Raw genomic sequence first — 27,929 nt, 5'->3', positions numbered from 1 at the left:
AGCACTTGTAAATAAGACAAAGAACGACCACCGGAAATTTAGTTTGTGGTAGTTTCCATTAAGCTGAGGACATGAGTAAGAAAATAAGGGTAGCAGTCTGGCAATGCTGATTCACATTTGGCATCGCCAGGCTGTGTAGACCCCATCCAGCCATTGGGCTGAATCAGTGCTCAGCTCCGAGGTATGTGAACCATATGGTTCCTAAGTAACTGGTGTAAATTATTGGCCAATATAAATACATAAAAGGACACTGGAATTTTTCTTCTACTGCAGCATTTACCATCAATATCACCATATATCAATGACAATCAGAAGCACACATGATTGTCTATCAGCAGCTACTCACTGTACAGTGGAGTCCCCAGCAGGGCATATGTTCCTGGATTTAGAGTGGAAATGTAAGATTGCTGATAATCATGAACCCTATTGAATTTAACAACTTCTACCAAAGGACTTAAATTGCCTATAGAGGACAATTCACTAGTATTTCTAGGTCTTCCAGTATGACTCTATGGTTAACATCTAGCAGAATCATTCTAGAGAACTTTATACATGTCTGAAGAGATTTTTTTTAGATGTGGGTAAGTGAAACTGCAGGTACCGATCCCGCAGATACAGGGGTCATACTGCAGTCACTTTCACTGTTCCTCTTATCTACTTGACCTTCAGAGCAAGTAGTTAACATTGAAATAAATGTCATCATTCCAATTGGAGGTATCTATTCTAGTTGGTACTACAAACAGGATGCAGTTCTTAGGGTCTCCAGAAAGGATGGCAATTTTTGTTTTCTAAATCCTCTCATGAAAAAAAAAGGTCACAAAGGTTTTCTCCAAACTGAGTAAAAATATGAGAATGTGTATGCATTGTGCGAAAAAATCCTCAGAACAACATATTTTGTGCAAAATATGTTTTCTGTGAAAAACATTTTTGTCTAATGATGATGATGATGATCTTTTTGCTCTAGCATAGGGACAAAGAAATGTCATCACTGTTAACTGTTTTATTTTCACCCCTCACCTTGTCAAGAATCAGAAAATTTACGTGTATTTTAATGACAGGAATGTGTTCTTTATCATTCTTAGTTTAGTCAAGGATCTTGCTATATCCCTACAATCATTTGAAATGCTTGAGACCAGTACTAATAATTCACGAATAATCCATTTGAATTGAATATGGAGTACCCCACATGCAAAATGCTTGGGAACAAAACCTTTTTTTTGGATTTTTTTCCCAGATTTTTGAATACCTGTATTTGCATATATGTACAATTAACTTTGGGAGGCTTCCAAGATTTACAAAATGCAAACAAAAATATTGGCTAAGTTTAGATTCTTAAGTTTTTGACAAGGGCCATGCTAACGTGTCAGAGATATTGCCTTGTAAGTATGGATTTAACTAATTTGATATGACTTACAAGGACTAACGAAAAAATGGACACCTCTACTAAACACAAAACCCATTCACATTCCATATACACCTTATACAATTTTATACAATAATTGTAATAATTTTTTGCACAAAACAAAGTATATGTATACTGAAGCATCAGAAAGCCAAAGTTTGGCCATTTCTGTCACACATTGCCACACATGGACAATTTTGGATTTTGCCATGCCAACACTATACATCCTGAGATTTTGTAAAATGCAACATGACTGTTAAAGTGCTATTATTCTGTAATGTGAGAGACCTAACTGGACCCTCATTTATTTCATTTGATCCTCAGCATAATGCCGGGGACATTTGTACTATATAGTTTCATTCTTGGTTCCTTTGAAGGAACATACATAATAACATTATCGTAGATTCTGGCGTAACAATCAGATAGGCTTCTCTATCTCATTTAAACATAGCAGTGAAACTAATATAACTTTCCAAAAATATTCAGCAGCAGCATGCTAAATTTATTCTTGGCTATAACAATCAACAAATGACTTGTCACTGCTTTTCATTTATCACTTCTTTTGTCTCTGTCTCAACACTTGTATTCAAGTCAGTATATCTTCCTTTTCTGAACTGTTTATAAGTTAATCTGGCTGATGGTTATGAAGAGCATTTTAAAAATAACCACATATCCAAATCATTCCTACAATCCTAATCAGGAATAAATAATTACATTATTACTACTTTGAATAGGGTCTTGATTTTATTAATAAAGAAACAAAAGCATCATTAACATTGCATTATAATTACAGCAACAATATTATTAACAGTAGTAGTTTCTGTTAAACAGAAATATTGTTTGGGATAATCAGTATAGATTCAAGCACAACTTCTATCAACTTATAGCCTCTAGGGCTATTCTTACAGGGATTGCCTGCTTGACCAAGCTCTGATATTTCTTGGCTACATGCAGCCTAGTTTTTATCGATGAAAGGTTGGAGGGTATGTGGAAAGACCACAGAAAAATGAACTCATTTGAAGCATCTGTGCTGCTTTTAATGCTGAGCAACATTTCATGCTTAGAATCATAGAATCACAGAATTGGAAGAGATCACAAAGACCAGATGGTTCGGGACCTGCCTATCTTCGTGACCACGTCGTCTCCTATGAACCCACCTGGACGCTGAGATCTTCCGGGGAGGCCCTCTTCTCGCTTCTGCCCTCCTCACAACTGCGTTTGGTGGGGACAAGAGAGGGGGCCTTCTCGGCCATGGCTCCCCGACTCTGGAACTCCCTCCCAAGGGAGATTAGGTTGGCTCCCTCTCTACCTTCCTTCAGGAAACAACTGAAGACTGGATGTTTCGGCAGGCCTTTGGAGATACAGTCATTAATTAATCAGCCCCAGAGGGTTTTTAATAATCTATCCCATTTTTATTACGATTTTACCATTTATGTGTTTTAAATGCAATTTTTTTATCCTGTATTTTTGTTTTAATTGATATATTGTATTACTGTTTTATCTTTTTATAGTGTGATTTGTATTATGTTGCTTATGTTTTATTCTATGTTGTTTGGGCCTCTGCCCCATGGCATCCCTGATGATTGAAGAGACCGTGCGGGTTCATAGCGGGAAATACGGTCACGAAGGTAGGTGGGTCCCGAACCATTGAGTGACCTTGAGCAAGTCACATTCTTTCAGTCTCAGAAGCAGGAAATAGCAAACCTCTTCTGGACAAATCTTTCCAAAGAAAAGCCTGCGATAGATTTACCTTATAGATCAGAAATGACTATGATAAACATGACAACAAGTTCCACTGAGCTCAATGGACACTGGGTTGTTGTATGTCTTTCAGGCTGTGTGGCCATGTTCCAGAAGTATTCTCTCCTGAAGTTTCGCCCACATCTATGGCAGGTATCCTCAGAGGTTGTAAGGTATGGATAAACTAAGTAAGGAAAGGAAAGAATATATATCTGTGTAGAGTCCAGGGTGTGGCAAGAGTCCTTTGTCACTGGGAAGCCAGGACTCTACACCCTAGACTCTACACAGATATATATTCTTTCCTTTCCTTACTTAGTTTATCCATACCTCACAACCTCTGAGGATGCCTGCCATAGATGTGGGCGAAACGTCAGGAGAGAATACTTCTGGAACATGGCCACACAGCCCGAAAGACATACAACAACCCTGTGATCCCGGCCATGAAAGCCTTCGACAACTCAATGGGCACTATTTCTGCATTGTGAACTCCCCCCAAATAGCACAGAACAATATTTAAACAATTGAATCTGCCTTCAAATAAAGTCTCCTAAGGAGGGTGTTTGCTTGACATTCTTAGAAGAAATCAAAATTTAATCCTTACCATTTTCAGATGTAAAAAGAAGGTGCATTTCACTGTAATGCGATTTGATTTCATGTTTTTGCACATATTTACTCCAGTTATATGCCTTTCTTGTCGAGAAAAGGATTGAACACCTTGCTTCACAAATAAAAGGAGATGCAGGGGAAACAGGTTTTCTACTCTATAAAGCTCTGTTTTTTGTTTGTAGAAAGAAATGTCAATCCATTGTAATTTTGTCCTCCAGCGAGTAAAAAAATTGGCAGCCATGTTTAATTTCCCAAAACTCAGCCAGCACCTCATTATAATAAGGTTTTCAATAAATGTAAAATTACAGCCACTCCAATCCTTTTCCCCTCTCATAGAGTTTCCCTTTGCCCCTGAAATGTACTCAGAAGAAAACACTGCATTTTGAAGTGGGGGAAACTTCATAGAAATGGTCCTTATTATTTCAGCATAGCCCTGGTTTGTTGAGGTTACTCTTGTTTTCTTAATTGCCACCAAGAGGGCTTAACAACACCTAAAAAGTGTTGCATTCTCTGGCAGTGATCGTTGAGATATAACAGTTAGGCTTTCTGATTTTCAACTCTTCAGCACTTGATGTGCTTTCGTGAGCATTGCTGTTTTAAGTTCTAAGAATAAAATACATCTTAAGCTCTGTTCTTATGAGCCACTAAGCCAACCAATAAATGTTAAGATGCACCAAAAAAACAATAATACCTTCATAATGTCACGATTATCCTCTTTGCTTCGGAGTAGGATCTATTGATGAGCTGCTGCCTCAAACATATAGATGATTATTAAATGCAGGAATAGTAACAGCCCTCCCATGCCATATTCAGGTATCGTATACAAATGTGGTGAGGACAGAAATGAAAGTACAGTAGAGTCTCACTTATCCAACATAAATGGGCCAGCAGAACGTTGGATAAGCGAATATGTTGGATAATAAGGAGGGATTAAGGAAAAGCCTATTACACATCAAATTAAGTTACGATTTTACAAATTAAGCACTAAAACATAATGCTTAACAACAAATTTGACAGAAAAAGTAGTTCAATACGCAGTAATGCTATGTAGTAATTACTGTATTTACGAATTTAGCACCCAAATATCACGATGAATTGAAAACATTGACTACAAAAATGCGTTGGATAATCCAGAACATTGGATAAGCGAGTGTTGGATAAGTGAGACTCTACTGTATACTAGAATAAAGCCATCAATGCACTCCAGGTGCACCTGAGATGCACAGTTACAGAAGTCAAAGCCTTGCATACATTATCATTGAGGTGACATATATTTGGGGTCATGGTGCCAAAGTTATAGGGTGGATGAGGAAACTGAGGCCTCTTCATGTTTATTGGTCTGACCTTATTCCTAGGTAGTCATTTCACTATATCAAATGACAGCCAGCTCTCCTATCCATTTTGTCACATAAGTCGAAAGGATTTACAGATTTGCTCTTTGGTGACAAGGTCATCTGAAAGATTCGTCACACGCTCAGTTCCTCAGCAAGCCTTTCCTACTTTGGTTACTCAGCTCAAGACAAGTTTGCCTGCAATATGAATGAACCCAGGAAATAGGCTTTAAATGGGTGACTCAACAGAATACGCTCCTTTCATTGCCAAGTTCACAGTGGGTGACTAAGGAATCGACCTCTATCAAGCAGCAAACTCTGCAAACAAAGCTGATCTTGCTTGTTGGCTTGGACTATCTGGGATTGGCATCCCACCCCATGTAGTTTTGCAAGAGCTGGGGAAATAATTTTTTCAGTTGCAACATTTGCAAATATTTCCCTCTGAAATAGTCTTATTTCTCATTGCTGTAACTTTAAGGTGAACCTATGACATAAACACATTGCATTTAAACCCAAGAAAGACAAAATAAAACATTTAAGAAAAATGAGAGCTTTGAAAATTTGCATTTTTGGACTATGATTCCTATTGTCATTATTATTATCACCATCATCTGAGAATTCTGAAAGTTGTAGATCTAAACAGGAATGTTATCTCATTCCCAGAAGAAAAGTATGTCTATCTAGGTCATAAAAGAGGCTTCCAATCCTTTTTTTTCACAACTGATAATTTTCTCTTTCCTGCACTTTCCTGTACACCCTAAATATCTGCTCCACAAGATTTCCCAATTTCTCCCATGCGTGCTTTCAGGGTGCATGAAAAATTGCAGGAAGGAGGAGGGCAAACCATTCTGATTGAAGATATTTGATCATTGAGGTCCTATTATTATTATTATTATTATTATTATTATTATTATTATTATTATTATTACCTAGTTCTTTATGTATACAATTGGCCATCAAAACTATAATATCCCCATCACATTAAAGCATGAATCCATTTTAAATCTGGTTGTTGCCTCCTGCAGAATTCTGGGGTTTGTAGTTTAGGGAGGCCCAGGACGTGTCTGGTTCAGCAGTTTAAAGGCCCCTCCATAAACTACAAGCCCCAGAATTCTGCAGGAGGCAGCAACCAGATTTAAAGTGGATCCATGCTCTAGTGTGATGAGGTCCCTATTTAACTTCTACTGATTTTATTTGCAAGTTTGATTAAAATGCTATCTCTAGGAATCTCTAAGTCCTCCATTGTGACTTTATAATCAACTTCTGTCAGAAATAGAGCTGTACTGGAGGACCTAGAGATTCCTAGAGAAAATACTTCTCAAGAAATCTGTAGGTCGTCCAGAGTGATTCTTTGAACAACCTCTGGTAGAACTGAGATGAAGAAAGAAACATCTGCAGAAGTTGATCATAGGTTCAGTTACACTGTAGAATGAATGCAGTTTGACACCACTTTAACTGCCATGGCTCAATGCTATGAAATTCCGAGAGTTGTGATTTTATCAAGACTTTCTTTGCATAAGAGTGCTGGTGCCCCATCAAACTCCAAGATTCCATAGCACTGAGCCATATCAGTTAAAGTGGTGTCAAATTGCATTAATTCTACAATAATGATACACACATAGAATAATGCTGCAGGACTTAAAGATTCCTAGACAGATTCCATTTTTGTTGGGATCCTGTATCCCTAATCCCATGATAGTGGAGGACCTACTGTAGCTATTCCAAACTCGAATATCACTGTAATACAGTAGAGTCTCACTTATCCAACGTAAACGGGCCGGCAGAACGCTGGATAAGCGAATATGTTGGATAATAAGGAGAGATTAAAGAGAAGCCTATTAAACACCAAATTAAGTTATGATTTTACAAATTAAGCACCAAAGCATCATGTTATACAACAAATTTCACAGAAAAAGTTGTTCAATATGCAGTAATGCTATGTAGTAATTACTGTATTTACGAATTTAGCACCAAAATATCACGATGTATTGAAAACATTGACTACAAAAATGCGTTGGATAATCCAGAACGTTGGATAAGCGAGTGTTGGATAAGTGAGACTCTACTGTATATTGGCTTTAGAAGCAGAAAACAGTTCCACACAATTGTTGCCATGACTTTCTACAAAGAATCCAACAGCCTCTAATTAAGTGACTATACTTAGACCTCCATGCAGTTATGCCTCCCACATGACCTTGGAGGTGTCTACCTACAGACAACGCCGGCTCTTCGGCTTAGAAATGGACATGAGCACCAACCCCCAGAGTCGGTCACGACTGGACTTAATGTCAGGGGAAAACCTTTACGTTTTACCTAGATCTCTGTTAAGAAATTTCCAGGAGCCCTTACCCATTTGTTTCACACACATTAGTCCCACACAGAGAAACATAAATCAGCAGGGGTGAGAAAGAACGGAGTATGTGAGCACCAAATTGCACTGATAGAAAGAGTAAGCAGTAATATGGTGTCAGTCAGTCTAACATAGGGTTTCCATATAGTATGCTTTCCTTTTCACATCTAAGAGTAGGAGGTGATAATTAGATGATGAACAGACAAGGATTTAGTAGGGATTATAGCATAAGACTTTAAGGAAAAGAAATTACTAAGACATGACTAGGTATATGAAAGTTCCAAAATAATGATAATAGTATGAAGAGAGTCAATTGATTCTAAGAACAGCTGTGTGGAAATAAGTGCCACTCACCCACCCCCAAGGAAATTCTCACCAGGACTCAGATAATGCCTATTAAATTCTTATTTTTATCATCAGTTTAAAAGGATGGTGTACATATATGTTCATTGTCTTCAAGTCATCTGTTGACTTATGGTGAACCCATTTCATGGGATTTTCCTAGGCAAAGAATAATCAGAGGTGATTTTACCACTTTCTTTCTCTGAAATATAACTCACAATTTCTTCATGGTCTCCCATCTAAGTACTAACTAGGACTAACTGTGCTTAGTTTCCAAGAGCAGACAGGATCCAGTGCTTTTAAGATATTTAGGCACCGAAAGATTAAATTTTCCAGTTCCTGCTCTAATGTTGGATATATATATTGGAATGGTAAAATGAATGGCTTTGGGGGATAATTTCTTTGAATCCCAGGAAATCCAGAGTGGGAACAGGATATTTCATGTGCTCCATACCTGAACTGCATAGAACCTATATGGAAAGAGCTTTAGCAAAGAGATCATAAAGTTCCCTGGGGTCATGCAAAGTAAATAGACAACCCCGAGACAAGTATCTCTGGGGCATATCACCACTTAGAAAAGGAGCAAAATTCGCAAAGGGCTCCAATATAGATTTACTCAGAATGAAATATCACTGAATTCAATAGATCTTACTCCAAAATAAATATGAATTCAATTGCTGTCCTAGATTTTTGGGGTCAATCCTATATCAGGCTGGCATATGCTGGTTATGACCCACGAGGAGGAAGCATATGAGAAGTGATGGAAGGTGTGTGCTCTGCACAGCTGCTTTCCACAGAATACAACAACAGTTGGGGAGCACTGCTGTGTAAAACTCCACCACCCTGGCACATTATTAAATGTAAGGGTGCACCTTGGATTGTTCTGGGTGCTCTTGGACATACAGACAAGAAGGAAGAGCCTCTGCCTACAGCACAATGCTATTCTTTGTTTCCTTTGCACTCTAGAGCAGCTGGAATAATCATAGGTAAACCATCATAGCCAACCAGTAACTGGGGTGGTGTTTTGACTGGTGGGTGCTCCTATACATTGTGTTGAGTATCTTGAGTACCTTCCTTCTACAAGATCCAAAAGAGTATATACAGAGCTATATCTCTATAAAGACTGCATCACATTGAGGTCCACATGGTGGGTGATAGCAGGGGGATTCACCATGCATCATGGAAAATCTGGTGGGCAGCATGGAGAACCTGTTGCTCCATGCCCCGCATCACTCCTTAATTATCCCACGGGGGAAGTGTCACTGCCCGGCTTCATCCCAAGCTCACCTCATTGTAGACAACGAGAACATGGGAAATCTTCAGTGTTCTCATTACTCCCTTTTATGACACTTTCACCTCAGTGAAATAGGTTGCGTCGTTTGATGGAATCTGGCAGGCTCCATCCCTGAATGGAGGTGAAAGTGTCGAAGGACAGGTAAATTTGTCTGTGTGTTGAGGTCATATGTCATCAATAGAATACTGGTCTATATTTCAATTTCTACTCCTGAATGGTCAGGGTATTACTGCAGAGACTTAAAAATAATAAAGTCAACTCTATAACCATCTAACACATACAGAAACATATATATCAACACAGCTCCCCCCCCCCCCCCGGTCCGGTCATTTCAATTAGGATTGAGCCTCTGAAGAATGTAAGAAAACTGGGGCTATCTCAGACCAAAGGATTACCAAAATCATGTCTTCCCTTTTACTCTGCAGGTCCTACATTTTCCGTTTTTTTTCTGTTTTCTCATATTATTCCCTCATAAGAAAAAAAAGAGTATGAATGTGTTCTGGTCCAAAGCCACAAAAAGTTTAGTAGAATTTGGTGGCCTCCTGTTGAATAAGATAAAATTATACCAATGGAAGAACATTGGAATTATTGGTTACAGCACAGTGCAACCAATCTTGCACAGGTTGATAAATTATGCACTCTCACATAGATCAACAGTTGATCTGCTACCAATCCACAGTAAGCATAGTATTTACATAACCTCCTTGTGTAAGACTCTGGAAGTTCTTAGAGTTGAAATCAAACTTGCAACAACAATATGCTGATTTTTATGACTGTTTTATTGATGCTGATGTTTTATTGTTGGGATTTTTATTTTATTGTCTTGTTGCTCTTATTATATTGTTGTGTCGGGCAAGCTCCCATATAAGCCGCCCCGAGTCCCTTCGGGGAGATGGGGCGGGGTATAAAAATAAAGTTGTTGTTATTATTATTATTATTATTATTATTATTATTATTATTATTATTATTACTATTATTATTATGCTGGAGTAAAGCTGACTCAGAACCTATCCCCATCATGTGGGGGCTGATACCCATTTTGAAATTAAGACTATTTTAGACTTTAAACATTCTAGGGGAGTTATACTATTTAGTGCAATGGAAGTCACAGACTTTACATCCTGAATGGGTGGCTGCTGAATATATGCAGACCCACGCTTAAGGAAGCTTTTTCATCAAGCCTATCCCTTTAAGCCAGGACCTAGAAATTTTCCCTCTTTTCTCCCAATTCCTTATTTCTCTGGGGAGCGATCTCGTTGGAGGGGAGTGATGTAGGATCACTGTGTTATCCTAGAACTAGCTGCTTTGGTTCTTTGCCTTGTGCAATACAAGAGGACTTCTGTAACTTTAAAAAGGATTTTACCCTTGTGCCACCTACAAAAAAATGAAACCACTTACATCATGCCATTACACTAGTAAAGCCACAGAAACACAATTTTTAATGCTGAAATAGTTTATCCACACTTTTAATAATATATATTGTTTGCTATACATTTCTGTTTGATCAACCCTAGACTTTACAGCCTGAAATACCTTCTAGCAACTTTGAGGTCGCTTTCAGACAATATCTATAATTTGGGAGAGAATGGGTTAAAAGACCTAGATTACTTTTCGGCCAGATGACTTTTGTGTTAGATGCACACTCAATTGCAGCAACAGAGGGAAACCCCTATTCAAAAAAGTCATCTTTTATCCTGATTCCGGATTGGGAAAAAAAAAACAAACAGATTTTCCCATGACTGTGTAGCCCTGCAATCACATAAAGTTTGGGATTTCCCTCTTTACCCCCTGTGGAAACTGCTTCCCACCCCTGTCGGTTTTAAAAAGCCCAAAACAGCTGATCAACTTTTTGGGCTCCCACAGAGACACAGCTGATTTCCAGCTGGTTTGCAGAGAAGAGAAGCGGAGAGCCATTAGAGGTCACTGAAAGTGTTTATTTTAAACATTATAATATTAAATAGATAATGAATAAGCAATTGGGGAAAGAGGGAAATCCAGCAGCATTTAAAAAAAATCCTGCCATTATGCACACATGTGTATATGCATACATAGTAATATCTCCATATTTGTATTAGGATGTTTGTATGTGCGCATATACCCATCAGCACATAAAGGCGGGATTTTTTTTAAAAAAAAAACTTCAGGCAGATGGCATCTGTCCATCCTTCATTTAATTCCAAGACACAGAAGGGTTGTGAGGATGGCAGGGGAAGAAAGCCCAGGATCAGCAGGTCTGTGTGGGGACCTGCTCTAAGGTCCCGGATATGTTTATCACACATATTAATCTCACGTTTTGGCGTGTCTAGAAGCGCCTAGAAGATGCTTCATACCCTTTCTTGTTTTCTGGCCAATGCAGTGTCTCTGAGCCCAGTATGCAGCTATTGAAATTTTTAAAATACACTAGAGTGTTCGATGTCTCCCCTCCTCAAGTTTTTTGTTTGATAGAATACTCTGATAAAAGGCCATTAACTTTTTTTAAAAAAAGAAAATTATATTTAACCTTTATTACTCTGTTCTAGGACTTAAGCTATAGTGCTATGCAGAACCTGCTTAGTAACCTCTACTAAACACATTTAAACTTACGTCTGAGTAAACAGGAAAAGAATTGTGCTGTTATAAAGTTAATAGGCGAAGGAAAATCATCAATACGTGTACAATTGGAACAGAGCTATTAGGCACACAGTATCTCCAGATGGGCGATTTCTGACCTTAACCTTCATATCAAGGAGAAGGATTCCCATATGAAACTTCAGATGTTAAAAAAAGAAAAAGAAAAAAAAGCAAGTGTCTAATGGCGTCTTAAAGTTATGGAATAAACTTTCATGGATTAAATCAAGTGCTCTATGCTTCTTGCAAGCTGTGCCATAAAAAACAATTTTGCATTTCAGATGTCACAAGACTTTCTGTTGCTTTTGTTGTATGTTGGTTACCCCCCCCCCCCCCCTGGAAAGATCGAGTCTTTCCTTCTAGATTGTAGCCTAGCACACCTTGGGCATAAAAACAATAAAAAGTTGACTTTGAAGGTAGTATCATCAGATTTTATATTAATTAGTATAGGGAAATGAATGTAAGTTTATTTGCTGTTTAACACACAGGAATATGATAGCTACTTACTAGACATTCATCTGTCAGTTACTTAATAAGGCTAGTGGGATGTTTTGGAAGTTTGGCAGGGCAATGGATATGACGCAGGAGTGATGCATTTAAATTACAAAGAATATTTTATTGGTCAGAAATAATATTTGACTCAATAAAAATCAATCCAAAGATTTTGGCTGTTTTGTGTCTTAAAGTGGTGGCTGAAATGTCAACCTTAATGAAATGTTTGTCTACTATTATTTGGGTTTTGTTATTGTAGTTAAGTGTTGGAATGCAAATTTGCACTCATTTCACTTGCTTGTGATAAATGAATAGTTTAAAAAATGTTATGACATTGTGAGAGTTTCAATGGTTTATCACATTTACAATTTTTAAAGAAAAATTCTAGGTTTGATAAAATAAATGTGCATGTTGCGTAAAATCCCATTGTTTACGCAAACAAATTTCTCTCTTTTTTGTGGAAAAGCTTGGGTTTTGTGGGAAAGAATCTTTAAGGCAACTGATGTTTTGGTAAAACAATCAAATTTGTGCAAAAGCAAAACTGCTTTCTTGCTGACAGTGGGAAATTTGAGAGTATTTTATAAAGCCCGAGTTTTGTAGCACATTTAGATGACACTATGTAACACAATTTTTGTTCCTGGGTTATAAATATCATTTCTTAATTAGTTCTATTATAAAAACATGGAAAAGGACATCCTGCAGCAAAATTTGCTATAGTTTTTCAATAAATATCTCCTAAAGTCTCAACCAATTCAACACAGTTTGTGGCAGCCACAAAAGCAAAGTTTCTATAATATAACAGCTACTTTCAAAGTAAGTACTGCACAATTAAACAGGAAATAAGACTTTCAAACCAGGAACAGAATTTTTTCTCAAATTTTGTTACATCATGTAATTCATATACAATGTCTATGGATATTCAAAATGTGCATGACAGTCATAACTGACAGAAGACCTCAAGAACTGTGGCATGAAAATAAGAGTGATGTCATTTGTTTATTTATTTTTTCTGTGCACTGACACAGAAATTGCCTTCCATAGTATACTGGTTTTTCTCTTTTAAAAAACCAACTTTAACATGATTTTAAAACATTTTTAGAACTAAAGAGAAATGGCTGAATTTCAAATTTGTTTGGCAAGTTGCAGTGGAGTCCTGTTCTTGTGCATAAGAGCAAAAGTAGTACCACTGCTCAGGTAGCTCAGGAGTTCTTGTTATGTCTTATTGCCCAGCCAAAGAATATTACATTATTTGTGTAAATGGCAGGTGAAATACCAAAGATCCATGGCAGTCAAGGGAAGATGTCAGCTGAAAGCTCCCCTTGATCTGCCCTTGAATGATCAAATTTTAAAAACCCAATCATGTCAGTCTCAAGTCTCAAAGGAAACATTTCTACTCAGGCAAGCTGAATGAGCAGGAATATTTTTGGAAAATTCTCTCAGCTAAGCATGTTACAGCATCTGATTGTCCTATTCTGGAGCTCAGAGCAAATAATATTAGAAGTGTTCTATAAGATCCCAAGATAAATACTGACATATGAAAGTAGTGCGACTTGAGTTTGTTGCAGCTTACATATTTCTCTACTTTCACTGCATTAGAATGACAAGTGGGAAATGCTTGATCATGTGGTCATCTCTCTCAAAAAATGTTTTTATTTTTAAAACATAGCAGGACCGTGATTAGCACAATTGCAGACAATAAAGAACAACATTTTCTAAAATGATAACATCCAGGAGCAACTAGCATGTTTAAGAGAAGAGCAATTTTCAGGTAGAAAAATGATCCAGAAATGGAGGAGGCAATCCACTGCACTATCAACCTCATCAGATGAAGCGTCTTTTCCCTGCTTCTCTGCACCGCCAGCACTGAGTTTCCCAGAGCCCATCACATGACACATGTGGGACTTCATGCTGTCAGCATTGTGGCAGTGAAGACAAAAAGAGCCCACAGGAGTCGGGTGTATATCTGACTCCTCATAGAAAAAAACACAGAGAAAATGGGGGGTCAGTGGGGAAATATCATGGGAAGGGATACTCCAAATCCAGATGGTAGGGAACACGGTGTGTTGGTTCCCTATGCTGCCCCACAATTTTCCCCACTGTCCTCCGCTTTACAAAGGGACATTTGATGAGGTCCTAAGATACAAATCACTATCTATATCTATATCTGAACCTCTGGTGCTATTTTCACTTTTGTAGACACATACAAAGAGGAAAAAATGTATGAGGAGTCAAGAATGTTAAATGTAGCATCAAATTTAAAGTGTTTCAACAGTACACAATTGTAGAACTATGATTCTAATGTAACTGTTCTGGTTCCATTATATGGAGTCTTGGGATCTATAGAATCAGGGAGGAGCATTGAGAATTCAGCCAGAGAGCCCTAGTATTTCACAAAGCTGAAAACTCTGGGATTCTATAAGATGCAGCCATGACTGTCAAAGTCTGAAAAGTTTCCAAATGGAATTGGTGCACAAAAAGCAAAATGATAGCATATAGTACTCATGCAAACACCAGTATCATAATGTATCACAATACTGCCTCCATATCCACAGGGGATATGGTCCTGGAATTGCCATGGAAATGTAAAGCTGCAGATAATCGCAAATCCTATTGGAATGAATGACTTCTGACAGAAACATATCATAGAACCGTGCTGGATGTCCTAGAGAGAATATGTCTCTAGCATTTCTAGGTCATCCAACATGACTTTGTAAATCTCTAGCAGAGGTATACCATAAACTCCTATTAGAAAAACTACATACAGTAGAGTCTCACTTATCCAACATAAACGGGCCAGCAGAATGTTGGATACGTGAATATGTTGGATAATAAGGAGGGATTAAGGAAAAGCCTATTAAACATCAAATTAGGTTATGATTTTACAAATGAAGCACCAAAACATCATGTTATACAACAAATTTGACAGAAAAAGTAGTTCAATACACAGTAATGCTATGTAGTAATTTACGAATTTAGCACCAAAATATCACGATATATTGAAAACATTGACTACAAAAATGCGTTGGATAATCCAGAATGTTGGATAAGTGAGACTCTACTGTAATGCCTAGATAATACACTTTTTTGTACACAATACGTGAAATTGTAGGTACCAGTCCCATGGATACAAGTGTTACCTTGTATATAAAACATCTCATTTCTCTTTCAACTGAGTGTTTCTTCTGCAGAATGAACAGGTGCAGTAGAAGGTGGTGTTGTAGTTTTAATAATGATAAAGAACAATCTATAATGGAATTTTCAAATAATAAGTGACATCATTTCTTTTCAACATAATCATTGAAGGCTTTGAACCTTGACTTTTTGTGTCTAGTCATGTTGTTTATGGAATAAAGCAACTAACCCAGTTATAATAATAGTCTGTCAGTGCAATTCTGCTCAGGTTTACGCAGAAATAAATACCACTGTCTTTCCAGATACACAGATCTATTTTCAGCTATATCAAGGTAAAGTAAAGGTTTCCCTGACATCAAGTCCAGTCGTGACCGACTCTAGGGGTTGGTGCTCATCTCCATTTCTAAGCCGAAGAGCCGGCATTGTCCATAGACACCTCCAAGGTCATGTGGCTGGCATGACTGCATGGAGCGCCGTTACCTTCCCACCAGAGCGGTACCTATTGATCTACTCACATTGGCATGTTTTCGAACTGCTAGGTTGGCAAGAGCTGGATTTAACATGCCGCTCCCAGGGTTTGAACCTGGGATCTTTCGGTCTCCAGCTCAGTGCTTTAATGCACTTTGCCACCGGGGCTCCAGCTATATCAAAGACAGGTACTATTCCATTATTCGGATGGACTCCAAAAGGGGGCCTAGACAGAGAAGGGTAGTACATTTCATTTGAGGGGGGGCGGGGCAGTTGAAGGAGAAAAACCATATCCTAAAGGATGGCTGTTTTGACAGTAGCGGCATGAGTGGGGGGAATGACAGGAAAACAAGGGGAAATGGTTTAACTCCTTAACCCTCTCTCTCCCCCCTAAAATGGACTATCCTTCCCTGTCTAGTGCCCCCTTGTGGCCTCCGCCTGGATAATAGAACAGTATCCAGAGATCTTTCGTCTTTGTTAAATTTTAGACCATTGTTGCATCAGTGGATATTTTTTGCTATCCACTGTGTGCTGAAACCACGGGAAGGACATATGAGAAATAATTACTGCCTTCATACTGGAAATAAATCTCAGAGGCAGAGCCTTTACTTTCCCTGCAAAAAGTCTCACGTTCAATCCCCAACATTTCTAGACAGGGCTTGAAAAAACCCGTATTTGAAAACCTAGAGAGCTACTTCCAGTGGACAATATTGAGCTAGATTGATCAGTGGTCTGACACAAATGAGATTTCATTGTTAATTCACAGACAACCTACTGTGCACTGAGCACCAATTTCTGAGCCATTGCAGTATAAATAAAAAATAACTGTATGGTGCAATGAATATAATATTGGATGGAAGAATCTCTGACACAATGAGACTGTGAAAGCTCCGAGTCAACCAATGTGCCTGACATTTTAGAAAGGAATGTGGTTGCAAACTATTTTTACGCCCCAGTCAGAAGCAGTCCATGGAAATCCTTCAACTAGGACTGTGTATTATTAATTTTTTTGATTTTCCTTACTGTTGTTATGGCTATGCACCAATTAATTTTTAGTCACAGGCCAAGGTTGTAGAAATACACTACCATGCTATAAATTGTGGAATCTGACTTTCAAAGATGGTGAATGGTGACTTAATTGTAATCTTCTAAAGTTCACATTTCATTAAAAATAGCAGTATTCCAGCCATCATGTCTTTTTTTTCTTTTCTTTTTTTTGAGGCGGGGGTTACAGAAAAGCTTGAAGTTAACTGCAGTATTTGTTTAATTCTAAAGAATATCCACACTGAACAAAATCACTGGTCCTTTATATGTTGGATAGATAAAATACAACTAACACAATAAATAAGCAAATATAGTAAACAAATTCTAGATAAAACAGACTGAAGGGGAAATGATCATCTCTTAGTTTGTAACTGATTTTAAAAGACTGTAGGGTTTAAAATATTAAAATATTTAGGTCAATGCAATTACTTAATACAAGTGCTGTAAACATGCTTATTATATATCATACAATATGATCGGTCAGTTGTTAAGTTTATGTTACTTTACCAATTATTTTATTTTTCTTATTATTATAAAACTCACGTTACCTGTCCTCCATTTATTTTGTCTGAATTAAAAGAATGTTTGCTATACAGCACAATTGTCATTCTTCGTTATGTGAATCCCCATGGGAATTTTCTAAAATAAACATTGTGCCATCTCAAAAGTTCACATCATTTTCTTTATTTAGTTCATGAATCCCAGCATAGGCTCTGACATTCTATATGTGCATTGAAATAACGCAATACACTGGCTGGACATGCACATGTGTTCCTATTTAGGGCATTGTGGAAGTAAGAAAAATGATGCATTGGACCTTTCCCCCACATGTTGATCCAAATGCAAAGTTTCATTTAAACATCTAGGTCATTGAGCAAGACCTGCTTTCAGCCACTGGGTATAGGCAACACATTAGACACACCAATTTGCTATGGAGGAAGGATTCATTTCTTGCTAAAATGTGTACTCTGCAAAATTCCCATTACCCAAAGCAAACTTTGACCTTGTTTCATTGCCTGAGAATGGAATGAAGAAGCAATGCATTAAACTGATTGATCCCGTTTGCTTAGTTGGACATACATGCAGTAAAAATGATCTCCATCTTGAGTTGCATAGGTTCAGTTCTTATTCCTGCCTATTTTCCCCATATCTTATTTTATTTAATAATTCTAGAGCTATTGGGCTTTTGAATGTATGCACTCACATCTCGAAAACTCAAGTTCAGCAGCACCTGGATTGGAAGGCAATCTTACTTCCCAAAATCCAATCCAATTCTGATGAGTGCAATTGTTTGAATGACATATATTGACATCTGCCGATACAAATAACAGGCTGAATATGTAAAAACAGGTACTTTGTGATGAGCTTAAAAGCGTTGCGGTCATATTTGAGATGATCTTCCCTCATATTCTATGTAATGGAAACTCAGAAAATTATGAATATGGATTGTTTGATTTTTAAAAATACTATTTAAGTATTTGTTTAAAACAATGGGAATTGCCATTCATATTGCAAGGATTCAAATTTTTATATATAAAAGTATACAATTTTAATTAAAAGTAGTTAAAAGCGGCATAGAACTTTTAAAAAAGATGTGAAAGGAGAAATTTTTAAATGATTTTAAAAAGCCATGGCTGAACAAAATAATTTTCACAATCTACTGAAAGCTCAGTTTAGGCTGGCATTTTGTTAGTGACTAACACTGCTCTAAGTAAGCCCAGTTTACATCTGAGTAAATCTTGTCATTGGGAGACCAGAGGTCTCTAATAATTTTCAAAATGAATTGTTTTATGATATGTTTTCTTTTATGATATGTTTTATGATATGTTTTCTCAATCAGAATCTCAGCCAGAGATGGAGCAGATCTAGTCTACCCAGGGAGAGCATCCTAGCTACAACAAAGGGAGCAATGCCAGGTTTAGAGACATCCCAAAGCCATGAATGTGGTCATCCAGAGACAGTCCAAAATAGGTCGTATTCCAAACTTGGTTTCTTTTGATCTACACAACTTCATCTTGAATTTGAATTTGCTGCCTTATATCACATCCCTCACTATATCCACACAACAATCTTTCTTGGCATCCATTGAAAATCAAAAAGAGTTCTGAGTCTTATCAGCATACTGTGAGAACCAACCCCCGCCCCCACATACTCTCACAACAGCTCAATGTAGTTGTTTATAAAGCAGAGGAAACATCCCTCAGAAACCCATAAGGAAATCAAATGGACAAGCAATAATTCTCTATGATGACCTTCTAGAAAAGTTCATCAAGGTTAGACTGGAATCATACCAGAATAGGATCCTAAGTCTGATGGTAGCCAAATGCTGTGGAAAGACACTATGGCTATCAAGTGTAAGAGAACCAAGAGAGAGTTATTCCTCCTGTCCTTTTGCAGCAAAGTCCAAGGCTTTTTCTATCCCAGTTCCAGGTCTGAATCTAGATTGGAAAAGATGCAAGTCTTTTTCATAGAAAGAAGGTTGGAAATTGTACAGTTGTTACCTCAGACAGTGGAATCCAACAGTGACAGATTCTCCAGCTGTGATCTTATTTCAAAGAAGATGAAACCTAACCCTCCTCCATAGAAGATTTTACAAACTCTGCAGCCAACAAGCAAATAGTTGACCTCACGCCTCCAAGCAATCTGTTGATTTTAATCAGACTGAACAAAACAAAATCCCTTTATCAAAAATCTATTGTCAATATGGAGTGAAAGACCTCGAGGATGCAATCAATTTTATCAGCAAGGTGCTTAGCTAATACTTCATTGTGACTGACCAATACTTATTACTATTCCGAATATGAAATAATAGATAACAATAAATAAAGAATAAACAGTGGGTTTCAGAAAGACTAACGCTCCCCAACCCCATGGCAGAAAGATACAAACTGGGCAGCTGCAAGGTTGGCATAAATAAACAGCTAAGTCCAATCCTACTGATTTATGTACAGTTGTGCTGGTCTGACAAAGCTTTTGCCTGTTAATGCCAGTGCTTCCCGCCCAGCTGTAGCCCAATTACACACCGCTGAATGCAAACTGACTCAGCTTTTCAGGTGGCCTCAACAGCCCACACTTGGGCCTTTCCCCACTGCACATTTAAATGTGCTTTTGAGCTCCCCTCTTGCTGTTTATTTCAGTGGCTGATCATTGTTCTGCTGTGGAAAGGAAAGTGAAGGAGAGCCCTTTGTAATGCAAATGAGCGTTCTGGCCAAATGCACATTTTACATTCACGGTTACAAAGCTCTAAGCCTAGCAGGGATTTAGGGGGCGGGGAACAGGGAGTGCCATGCGTCATGTTCTTGTCCACTGCTTCTGTCACTGCTCTCTATGAACTACAGCCAAGTTCAGAAAAAAACCCTTCCTTTTCTGGTTGCTTGCAGGGAATTTCAAGTTACAGTTCTGCCCTTATCTTGACTGTTAAACCCCACTCTATTGTGCTGTGTAGCTGTATTATGAACTGTACCAAAGCTGTATTCTTAGCAGGCATGTAGCCGGGGGCTTGAGGGGCTTCAGCAACCCCCCCCCCCCGAAATTCTCAGGGTGGTCCATGAGAAGGCCTTACCGGTATTATTTAAACTGTTACGTTTATTCATATTATGATCTGATCACCATGCTCAATATATCCCATATGCATGGGGATATTGGGATAATGATACAAAAGGTTTGCTAGGGTACATCCTCTCTCACTCAAACTCAGCCCCCCCCCTTCCCCCAAATCAAAATCCTGGCTACGGGCCTGACTCTTAGGTTCCTTCTATTTCATAAAGGTTACCTCTGATGTTTGTGTCTTCAGAATTTTGTATGTCTGAATTGATCTGATATTCAGTTTGAATGCTTAACTTCCACCACAATGCTATGCATGTTTACACAGAAAGTAACTTTACTAAATTAGATCTTAGAGGTAAAATACCAGTCCTATGCTCACTTCTTTGGAATAACTCCAGTGCAGTTTAAACTCAATGGAGATTTCAATTTATTTTTATTTGCCATATTTATACCCTACCTTTCCCAACGCCGAAGGGGACTCAAGGCAGCTTTACACATAGGCAACTATTCAATGCCTTCAACCAATGTACAATTAAAATAGACATATTAAAATAGAATTTAAAACACATTAAAACATTTACCCTGTTTCCCCAAAAATAAGACATCCCCAAAAAATAAGACCTAGTAGAAGTTTTGCTGAATTGCTAAATATAAGGCCTCCCCCGAAAGTAAGACCTAGCAAAGTTTTTGTTTGGAAGCATGCCAAGTGCCTGTCAAACAGAACACCAGAGCATGCAGGATTGGTAAATGTACATACCAGTTGTACATGGAAATAATGGTAGTAACAAGAAATTCTTGATAGGATTCACAGTTTGTCTGGTTATGCTGGTTTGTGATGACAACTACTGTACAATATATAATAAATGTTCATTTTTTTGTTCAACAATAAATGTGAATTCTTCTTCATGGAAAAATAAGACATCCCCTGAAAATAAGACATAGCACATCTTTAATATAAGACACTGTCTTATTTTCAGGGAAACATGGTAAAAACTTTACTTTCACTATTAATCATGCTATCTGCCATCGTAGATGACCATTCATACATAAACATGGGTTGAAAAGGGATGGTCTCATTCAGTTCAGTAGATCTGACTATTGTACTATTGATGTTGAAGAAGAATGCTGGTATTACCCAAGTCTAAGCAGCAGGTTGTGGGAGAAAGTGGAAAAAAGATGGGAAAAGGTGCAGTAAGCACATGGGATGGTTGGCCACCCCAGGAGATGGGGAAATATGGGAGGGAATGGGGTAAGATGGTTCCCTCTGCTTTCCCGTATGTTTCGTCTGCTTTCCCTCACTTCCCCCTGCTTTCCCCCACTCTCTCCCCCCTCCCTGTCCTTCCGTCTGAAGGGGTCCTTAGACATATTAGGGTCTATAGCATGTCATCTATGATTACGTTAAGAACAACCTGAGAAAGAACTCTAACTGAAGATGCCAGCCACAGATGCAAGTGAAATGTAAGGAGAAAATCCTGCTAGAACATGGCCATACCGCCTGGAAAGCACACAACACCCCAAAGAACTGATTGATAACTTCTCCAACCTTCCCTTCATATAATTTATTTCTTAAACTCCTGGGGTGTTGCAAAAATGTTTGCAAAATGTTCTGTACAGGCAGAAGCTGATGCCAATTGGCCAGTAGTAGAGATCAATTCTGAAGAAAAGGCAACTTGGATAAGGCAGCAGAACCATCTTAACCCCTTTGAGAATGGCTGGAAAGAATATATGGACCTCTTCAACAGTGACCCTAAGGGCAGCACTACATCTTCTTCAGAGGTTCCCAGCAGACCTGTAGAAACTCTGTAGATATAGATATACTGGAAACAATTGTCCTGATGCCAGCAAGAGTCTACAACTGGCAATTCAGGAGAGCTGTGGAGGTCAGAGTTTGGAGAGTTGCTCTACACAATTTCATATAAAAACTACAAACAAAAATGACAGCAAGAACACAGACAAGAGATCATTCTTGGTTGGAGAACTGTGCAGCATGGAATTGAGAGTGAAAGCAAGCCATGAGGTGCTGGAATGGATATAATTTAGATAGCCAATGAATTAGGCAAATCCTCCATATTCATCTCTTGCATAAGTTTATTCCTGTGCTGGTAGTTGTAAAGAGGTGGAGGGTTTTTAAAAAAATAAATAAAATAAAAAATAAAGCCATTCAGAAACTCCAAGGTGGTCCCCAAACCAATATGGTTTGTCTGGCTGCATTCTCAAAATAAAGTAAAACAAAACAAAAGTCCTATGAAACTCTTAGCAGTAGCTGTGGATCCAGTGGGAAGTACACAAGTATATCAAGGAAGATTTAACAACTTCAGGAGTGATATTTGCTCAGTTGTCAGCCTGTGCACATAAAACCCAGCCTTCCAGTAGCAAGGAACAGCTGTTCAGCTGGTAAAGACCAAGCACATCATCACTTCCTAATAATAGCAAAAGGCTTAAGCCAAATCTACCGGCTGATTGCAGTATGCTCTTTCAATTAGGGTGTGTAGCAACAATCTCTGAAATATGCAAAGAAATTTAACTCTTTGACCCATGTTTTGTCCTTTCCTTTTAAAAAAGTTATGAATCAATAGGGAGCAATAACTGAAAGGGAAAAACATAGTAAACTGTATATTCATAAATGGAGATAATATCAGCAGCTGTCAGAGTTGTCTATTAAAGGATTACCAAGGTGTAGTCAAAGGGTTGCTAAAAACAAAGAAACATAGGTTTTGCTTCCAGAAAATGAACTTACAGATCTAAATCTAGTTTGTAATCTCAGCTAGAGTACAGTGTTCCCTCACTTTTTGCTGGGGTTAGGTTCCAGGTCCACCTGCAATAAGTGAAAATCCGCAAAGTAGGGACACCATATTTATTTTAATATTTATATATTATTTTAGTAGTTATACATTATTTTACGTCTTTATCAACCAGTCGTGTGTGGATAAATCACCTCCTTCTCCTCCTGTTGCTGCTTGGGCTCCTTTTCTCTCCCTTTGGCTTCTCCTTCCTCCCTTCCTTAGGCTATAAATTGTAATTTTTTATTACTTATAATAGTTTTTTAGAGTTTATTGAAAAACCACAAATCCGCGAATCCGCGAAAAGTGAACTGCGAAGTAGTGAAGGAACACTGTAGATCCATTAAGTCAATGGTGCACAATCTGTGGCCCACTAGCTTTTTGGGACACCAGCTCCTAGAAGCCCTAGCTGGCTTGTCCAGTAGTCTGGAATTCTGGGAGCTGAAATCCAAAACATCTGGAGGGTCACAGGTTGTGCACCACTGCATTAAGTCAATGGGAATGTAATCACTGCAAGCATATGTAAATTCCACTGATTAAATTGACTTAATCTCTTCGTGAAAAATAGTTGGATGCCAGTCTCTGCACTTGCGAATGATCAAATCAAAGGAATTAAATACATTCTCCTGTTTTGAATCATATGCTTCAGTTTTCCTCTCCTTGGCAAGATCAAATAGTTCATACTACCAGCTAGAGTGACACAATTGCATTTTACCTATCTTGGAAACATCCTGCAGAATCCCCAGGTTTCTAGTTTCGTACAGTAACATAAGGGAATGGAAACAGTGCTGGCTTGACGTGGAGGCATGCCTCAGAGCAAGCAAAGTAGAATCCATATCTGGGATAATTGAGACCTGATTCAAAGATACTTGAAAGCTACATGGTACAGTCCCTATGGCAGTGTTTCTCAACCTGTGGATCCCCAGATGTTTTGGCCTTCAACTCCCAGAAATCTTAACCACTGGTAAACCACTGGATTTCTGGGAGTTGTAGGCCAAAACACCAGGGGAACCACTGCCCTTCGGGATTTATCTCTGCCCCTGAATCCGAAGACTAAGGCTGCAATTAAATATTCACATATCTCAAAATAAGTACATTTAAATTAACTGGAACTTATTTTGGAGTAGTCATGCCAAAGATTGAACTGTAAAGAGAACAGAAGCTTAAGGCTGTAGTCCTATACCCTTTCACATGAAGATTCAGTGCAACTTACTTTGAAACAAGCATCCTATGTCTCTGGATGTGTAGAGCAACGATGTAACACAAAAAGCCTTACTAAAATTGCATTCCCTAATTAGCTAGCAATTTTTAATTTTAATTTTAATTATTAAAATAAGCATATAGTGTAAATGCTTGTTGTATACAGTGATAATATTGGGACTTCTATTATATTTTAAAGTTCCGGAGAGTTCATTAGCATGTCTAACATATTATCAATATTTAAAGATTCTCTGGTATTTGTTTGAGTAAGACAAAGAAGAGAATCAGAGATTCTAAGTTAGTTTCCTCTTTGCCTGCAGTCTTGTAGGATCTTCTGTAGATATTCTTTAAGCAGCTTAACTTTACTTTATTGTTGAATTGTTGGATCACTGACTGCCATTCTTTAACAAAATCCTCTAATTGCTCTCCTCCTGAGAGTGCAGTTATTTTATCCATTATCAGCAAATCAACAAAATATTTTTCCCATTCTTCTATATCAGGTACCTCTGGGCTTTTCCAATATCTGGCATATACTAATCGTGCTGCCACTGTCATATAAAATGAAAATTTACCAGATTTCTCTTCTAATTCATGTTCAAAAGATACATTTATGGTGTCATTACAAAGTTCATATTTAGTATCTTTTCAAGATATAGGTGGATATGTTTCCAATAATTGCTTACTTTACTGCATGTCCACCATATGTGCTAACATGTGCTTTTTTCATTTCCGCATTTCCTGTATTTGTCAGCCTAGTTGTACATTTTTGCTAGTCTCTCTGGAGGGAAATACCATTGCAGGTGCATTTTGTGAAGATTTTCTCTAAGATTTTGGCATGGCGTGTATTTCATTTTTTTCAAGCCTGTTCCCATTGAGTCATTTTAATCTCTTGAACTAAATTTTGAGCCCATCTAACCATAGAGTCCTTTACTACTTCCTCTTCAGCATGCCAGGTCAATATATTTTTTTGTATATATGATATAAGTCTTCTTGGCTTCTGGACCATAGCTACATTAATACCATGTTTTCACAGTCTGAAAACCTGTAGTTCTTAGTTTTTCTTTAAATTTCTCATGCAATTGTCTGCATAGGAGCCAGTTGTATTTAAAGCCCTTTTGGTTCAATTCTTCAAGGGTCTTCATTTGTATATTTCCTGGTTCTGCCCGGATCAGCTTCCTATAAAGTTAACCATTTCCCCTGTAGAATATTCTCTCTTTTGTAATATGTCTCATACTAGCAAATTTTAATGCGGGGTTTATAGGCAAATTTAGTTGAAAGTACTAGGTAAGACATGCTTTTTTATTGTATAGTACCTAGTGTAGCAGTAGTAACAGGAGCAGCAGCAAGTAATCGCACCTGCACAACTACTACCGTGTTTCCCTGAAAATAAGACAGTGTCTTATATTAATTTTTGTTCCCAAAGTTGCACTAGGTCTTATTTTCAGGGGATGTATTATTTTTCCATGAAGAAGAATTTGCATTTATTGCTGAACAAAAAATTGAACATTTATTATATATTGTATAGTAGTTGTCATCACAAACTAGCATAACCAGACAAACTGTGAATCCTATCAAGAATTTCTTGTTACTTCCATTATTTCCATGTACAACAGTCTATGGTACATACATTTACCTATCCTGCATGCTCCGGTGTTCTGTTCAGCAGGCATGCTTCCAAACAAAAGCTTTGCTAGGTCTTACTTTTGGGTGAGGCCTTATATTTAGCAATTCAGCAAAACCTCTACTAGATCTTATTTTCAGGGGATGTCTTATTTTCGGGGAAACGGTAGTGGTAGCAGGAGAGGTAGAAACAGTTTTTTGGTTACTGTCTTCATGTTTCAAAACATCTCTATGACCACCTGGTCTTTCTGATAAGGTCTCTCAATGGTCTCTGAAAGCAGTGATATGTCTCAGCTGCACTTGGTGACCTATGTGGAAGCAATCAGTTCCGTTTTCCCTTTTGCTCCAACTCACAACTTGCTATTATCTACAGGCCATATCATTTCTGCATGCCACTGGAGAAAAATTGTCATTTGGTTGTACAAGACAAGCATTTCAAATGGGATCTTTAGTGCTCCTAGCCTTGATGACCTGCTGATATTGTTATTGGTAATAGTAGCCAAGATGTCTAGTTTTCCAAAAACAGCAGATCTAGATTCCTGTAGAGGAGTTGTATTTTCTAATTCATGATAACTGGAACAGCCTTGGATTATGAAACTGGGTTATGTGATTTTAATAATTTTAATGTTAAATTGTTTTAGTGGTTTTTAAATGCATATGTATATGTTTTTATTTGGTGAATATGTGTTATACAGCATCAAATTGTGCCTTTATGTGTGCCACTCTGAGTTCCCTTCAGGGTGAGAAGGGCGGGATATAAATATGGCAAATAAATAAATAAACAAATAAATACATTTTCTGGAGAATTCTGGCAGAAAACAATGTACACAGAACATTCTGCAATACTGAAATAAATATATGAGAGGCTTCCATCTCACTATTTAGATAACCACACTCCTAAAGAAAGAAATGAAGCTGGATATGCCATATCCAAGACAATCCAATGTTAATCAGTCAGACACCCTTCTTGATCTTAACAATACAAGCATACTTTGGTTAACAAAATGCCCAACAAAAATGTTCCCTTTTACAAAATAAATGTTTCAGAACTTGGTAACTCAGTAACCTCCGTATTTTAGGGCTTGTGTAAAAGGGTCCAGAGAAGGGGAAAGCAGATGGCCTGCCTCAACAGGTACCCATATCACAGAATAGATTAATAGGTTTTCCCACCAAAATGGAAATCATAAAAACTGGAGGCTGATGAAAGAAAGGATATTGATTTTTGAAAGGATATTGATTTTCATTATTTATCCAAGCCTCATCTAAACTAGTTGTTTCATTTAACATGTGCATGAAAAGTTTTTATTTTTGTTGTGAGGAAACCTACTCCTGTTCATTCCACATTATTTCTGCCTCTGGTACCAGCTTTTCTGTTAAATAAGTCATGCCAAAGAACCATCTACTTTGTTGTTGGAGCCCCCGGTGGCACAATACTGGCAGGACTGCTGACTTGAAGGTTGGGTTGTTGACCTGAAGGTTTCCAGTTTGAATTCAGGGAAAGCCCACATGAGATCTCTCTATCAGCTCCAGCTTCCCATGTGGGGACATGAGAGAAGCCTCCCACAAGGATGGTAAAACATCAAAACATCCGGGCGTCCCCTGAGCAACGTCCTTGCAGACGGTCAATTCTCTCACACCAGAAGCGACTTGCAGTTTCTCAAGTCACTCCTGACAGAAAAAAACTACTTTGTTAACTGAAGGCAATAAGTCTGCTGTTTTGGGAATTTTGCAAATAACATATTCAAAAGCAATCTATGGCTCCCAGTTAATTTGAGTGACTTCTCAGACCAATAACAGACCCCCTAAAGTCCCCACACCCAACAAATAAATTTGTAGGAAATGCACAAATTTTGTCAAAAGCCATGCCTGCAAACTTCCATAATTATTGGATAGTGTCAACCCTCCACTCCCTAAACCTTTATGGAAGATTGGCTAAAACCAGAATTAATTTCTAGTTTCATATTTTGATGACTCA

General features: G+C 38.0%; 1 protein-coding gene across 1 annotated transcript in view; it reads right to left on the bottom strand.

Annotated features, from left to right (window-relative positions):
• The window catches only part of ppp1r3a (protein phosphatase 1 regulatory subunit 3A), a 38,597-nt gene that overhangs the window by 9,056 nt on the left and 1,612 nt on the right, over window positions 1–27,929 (bottom strand). The window lies entirely within an intron of this gene.

The sequence above is a fragment of the Anolis carolinensis genome, chromosome 5 (genome assembly GCF_035594765.1).
Source record: "Anolis carolinensis isolate JA03-04 chromosome 5, rAnoCar3.1.pri, whole genome shotgun sequence".
Classification (NCBI taxonomy): Eukaryota; Metazoa; Chordata; class Lepidosauria; order Squamata; family Dactyloidae; genus Anolis; species Anolis carolinensis.
The sequence above is the reverse complement of the archived record's forward strand: the minus strand, read 5'-3'. Positions and strand labels throughout refer to the sequence as shown.